This window comes from Schistocerca serialis, chromosome 6, assembly GCF_023864345.2.
Source record: "Schistocerca serialis cubense isolate TAMUIC-IGC-003099 chromosome 6, iqSchSeri2.2, whole genome shotgun sequence".
Taxonomy (NCBI): Eukaryota; Metazoa; Arthropoda; class Insecta; order Orthoptera; family Acrididae; genus Schistocerca; species Schistocerca serialis.
In genome coordinates, this window is record NC_064643.1 from 338,781,324 (window position 1) to 338,786,385 (window position 5,062).

The following is a 5,062-nucleotide window of genomic DNA, read 5'->3' on the forward strand; positions in this document are numbered from 1 at the left end:
TGTGAGCATTTTCTTCGCCTTTTGTTTCCGGTTCGAAGAGATGAACACACATTTCATTGATACTCAACGGCAAATTGTCACGAGGAGCCTCGCAACGCACATGCAATTCCTCACAGATGATCGTTCCTTGCTGCCCGCCCTGATAGCTGAATGGTCAGCTGGCACGGTAGCTCAGCGTGTTCGGTCAGAGGGTTACGTGCCCTCTGTAATAAAAAAAACTGAGTTAATCGATCATCAACGAACTTAGAAGGATGTCTCACGACGTCCGCCCCGAGCAGACGAAACGAACAAAAGCGAACAAAATGAGATTAAAAAAAAAAAAAAAAATGGTCAGCATGACAGACTGCCATTCAAATGGGCCCGGGTTTGATTCCCGGTTAGATCGGAGATTTTCTCCTCTCCCCGCAATGTGGCGTCGACTATAATAAGACCTGCACCAATGTATTCCTTCCTTCCTGTTTCTCTTTCTCTCTCTATCCCTCCCTCTTTCTTCCTCTCAACCACTATCTCGTGGTCACCTGGCTAAACCAAGTATGGTACCTTCCTGCTTTTGCGTCTCAACCACCATATATATAAAAATTTGTCATTGACCATTGTTTTCGTAGACGTAAGCCATAGCCAATAAGATAATACTACAACTATATTTTGTGAGATGCCATATATGGCACCAGACCAATATCTCTCCCTGAAGTCAGAAACTTTGAAGTGATAGAATTAACAACCCATAAAATTAACACAAACACAAACAAATACTGAAAATAGAATGAAAATCTCAATGTCCCTCTGACAGACACACCTACAGGACTACAACTAAAATAAAATCACGGCAACATTGTAAATCAGTTTGCAAGCTAACAATATATAAACAAAAAGACAATTGAAAACAAATTTATGTATCAGAAATCAATGTCAGCAAAAGAAAAGAAAAAGGCTGTCGGTAACTAACAGAAAATGAACACAAGAAATTAAAAGGTACCTTCTAACGTATCACTGTATTGTTATCTTGTAAATAAAAGTTTATTACATTACAAAAAAAAAAAAAAAAAAAAAAAAAAGGCGGTCGGGCCTGCCCCGTAAGGGGCCTCCTGGCCAATGACGCCAAACGCTCATTTCCATTTTTTTTTCATCGTTCGTTGCTCTTTATGGTTTTTTGTTAGGCGACGAGGAACCCGCCAGGCACACACCTTTCACTACCCCAACCGCTGGACGAGTGTGTCAGCACTACCAACAGAGACGTTGGGTTGTACAGCGAGGTGTTTGATTGTAAACCGTCGATCACCTCGAACGAGTGTCCGCAAGTTTCAACACGGCAGGAGTCAACAGTGTGCGGCCGGCCGGCACGCAGGAGGTTGTGTAGGTTTGTGCGACCTTGTGATGGTCACAGACGCCACGCCTAACGACTCACCGTGCTTTTGTTGGCTGCTATGTCTACGTAGACATTCTGAAAAAGCCTATTGATATCTGCTACGCTCTGATTTTCCGCCAAAAGAAACTCAGTAACAGCTCTCTACTTGCAACACACCTTCGACACATACGCCATTGTGAAGGCTACATATAGTGCAGCCATCTATCGGGACTTCATGAAACTACAGGGGCCGAAGCGGGAATATTCCGCGATGTTCCACAACGAATTCCGATTGGCTGAGAAAAAAAAAAAGTGTTGCTTTACTTATTGAAGACCCCTCGTAGTAGCACACTGCGTTATTTTCGTGCTTTATTATGCTATCCTAGTGTTCCTATTTCATATTTTTGTCTGGCAGTGTATATTAGCTATCAGTTACAAAAATGAGTTCATCGGAAACTTGACCCCCACTCCTCCCCTTCTCCAATATCGTAATCCTCGAGACGACAATTTCAATACGATTTTCGTAAATCACCTGTTGTTCGCGTGTATCTCGTTACGAGAAGTTGAAATGAGTGCAGCAGTATATGGCGACAGTTGAGTGCCGGCCAAATATGCAACGGAGCCGGGCTGTGCGACATGGGGGCACCATTTGGCGCAGTAACGGCCGAGCGGCGGGTGCATTACTGTGGGCAGGAACGGAGCCAAGCTGTGTCACTTCCGCCCCGCGTCCAGACTGCCCCACTGCGACCTTCCGCTCTCTCGCCGTCCCGGACCTAACTATTAATGGCGCGGCCTAAAAGCTCGGCTCTGGTGCGCGGCCTGCCGCCGGGTTCGTGATGGTCGCCACACATGGAACTGTAAACACAGCTCTGTGCTTCATTCCGCCTGACCAGTGAGTCACTCGCGCTGTACGCGAGTGTATCTTAGATCATACTGGATATACTCGTTGCAGAGCACACTAAGAAGTGACATGTACGAGGGGCGTTTGAGAAGTCCGTGCAAAAACAAAAACTACTTAAGTGTTTGGGGTAAACCTTTTTTATTTTTCCACATAGTCTCCTTTTAGATTTATACACTTCGTTCAACGCTATCCTAATGTGTTGATCCTTTCGAATAATAGGAATTGTCCAAGTCTGCAAAATAGCTATTAGTTGTTGCAATCACCTCCTCGTTTGAATAAAACCTTTGTCCCGCCAGCCATTTCTTCAAATTGGGGAGCAAATAGTAGTCTGAGGGAGCCAAGTCTGGAGAATAGGGTGGATGTGAAACGAGTTGGAATCCAATTTCCAATAATTTTGCGACCACAACTGCTGAGGTGTGTGTTCGTGCATTGTCATGATGGAAAGGGACTTTTTTGCTGTCCAATCGCCGGCGTTTTTCTTGCAGCTCGGTTTTCAAACGATCCAATAACCATGAATAATATGCACCTGTAATAGTTTTACCCTTTTCCAGATAGTCGATGAGGGTTATCTCTTGCGAATCCCAAAAGACAGTCGCCATAAGCTTTCCGACCGAAGGAATGGTCTTCGTCTTTTTTGGTGCAGATTCTCCCTTGGTAACTCATTGTTTAGATTGTTGTTCGGTCTCAGGAGTATAGTAATGTATCCATGTTTCATCGACAGTGACAAAACGACGCTTAAAGTCCTGCGGATTCTTCCTGAACAGCTGCAAACCACCCTTGCAACACTTCACACGATTCCGTTTTTGGTCAAGCGTGAGCAAACGCGGAACCCATCTTCCGGATAGCTTTCTCATGTCTAAATGTATATGCAAAATATTACGTACCCGTTCATTCGATGTGCCCACAGAACTAGCAATCACATGCACCTTAACTCTTCCGTCATCCATCACCATATCATGGATTTCATCAATGATTTCTGGAGTCATAACCTCCACAGGGCGTCCAGAACGTTCAGCATCACTTGTGCCCATACAGCCACTCTGAAAATTTTGAAACCACTTGTAAACTGTTCTAATCGCAACTGCAGAGCCACCGTAACGTTTATCAAGCTTGCCTTTATTCTCCTGATGCGTTTTGCCTTTCATAAAGTAATGTTTAATCACCACACGAAGTTCTTTTTCGTCCATTTTTTGACAGTCACTCGACTTCCTTGATTCACACGAATGCCAAACACAAAGAAATTGACCTATATGGCTGAAACTGGGTGTGCGTTCTTTCCAAAGATGCTACTAACCAAACATGACCTCGATACGGGCCAGTGGTGCCATCTCTCGAACTTTGCCCGGACTTTTCAAACGCCTCTCGTATTAACTCTGCTGTTGTGTTCGAATGCATATACCGTATCGGATCAATATGATCCCATTTGATAGAAACTGGGAACAAAGTAGAAAATAAAGTACTCGAAATTCAATTATTGAAAGAATAGGAGATTTAGCAACGTCTGTGTGCAGCTGTATGCAACGATTTCTTTTTTTAAACTAATGAAGCTCCTATTCTAAAAGGAGGGGGGGGGGGGCGGTTCATGGAGGTTATTACATCCCTAGATACCCAATTTTTTGTAATAAAATGTTTATATAAATAAATTTACAAATTTCTACGCCAACTTTCAGAGAATAAAGTAGCACCACAACTGAGAGTCTCGAAAATGGCAAGGAACTGTAGAAATTAAAAGCTATTTTAAGGCAGGATGTTTTACATCAGCCTACATGACTGCCTGCCCACATGGATGGTTCAAATGGCTCTAAGCACTATGGGTCTTAACATCTGAGGCCATCCATCAGTCCCCTAGACTTAGAACTACTTAAACCTAAGTAACCTAAGGACATCACACACATCCATGCCCGAGGCAGGATTCGAACCTGCGACCGTAGCAGCAACGCGGTTCCGGACTGAAGCGCCTACAACCGCTGGGCCACAGCGGCCGGCCCACATGGATGGGGTTACAGCTCGAGCACTTGCCGATGTGGGCGTCTGCAGAAATTTTTCCACAAGGGGCCAAGATTCAAAGCTTGCCAGTTGTGATGTAACTCGTTCAATGAGTCCCGAAAAGCGCTGTGCTTCACAAACTGAATTTGACAAGAAGCACACAAAACGTATTACATTTCAAAAGACTGATCTTTATCTGCTTTATATTTTTAAGGTAGATTAAAAAAATGGTTCAAATGGCTCTGAGCACTGTGGGACTTAACATCTATGGTCATCAGTCCCCTAGAACTTAGAACTATCAAACCTAAGGACATCACACAACAACCAGTCATTACGAGGCAGAGAAAATCCCTGACCCCGCCGGGAATCGAACCCGGGCGCGGGTAGCGAGAACGCTACCGCACGACCACGAGCTGCGGACAAAGGTAGATTACTTTGGTACCTACCAACGGCCTTGCCGCAGTGGTAACACCGGTTCCCGTCAGATCACCGAAGTTAAGCACTGGTGGGCTTGGTTAGCACTTGGGTGTGTCACCGCCCAAGACTGACGAGTGCTGTTGGCGAGCGGGGTGCAATCAGCAAGATCTTGTGAGGCCAATTGAAGACATGCGCGGAAAAACTGGCTAACACTCAAACGTTAAAACTTAGAAATAAGTTTTTTTTATACTGCAGGACCACACTCATAATATATTTATTTAAATTCAGTACCGCCATTAGACTGTTGTTTGTTTACAGTGTTACATTTACGCTTACACAATCATGATTACGGCTGCTTTGCCATTATCCAGCCAACTGCCTTGTTCCATTATTGAGATGGTGTACTCAGTAAT

General features: G+C 44.4%; 1 pseudogene; it reads left to right on the forward strand.

Moving 5' to 3' along the window:
- Positions 1-4,676: 4,676 nt before the first annotated feature.
- LOC126485343 (5S ribosomal RNA) lies at positions 4,677-4,795 on the forward strand (annotated as a pseudogene).
- Positions 4,796-5,062: the final 267 nt, after the last annotated feature.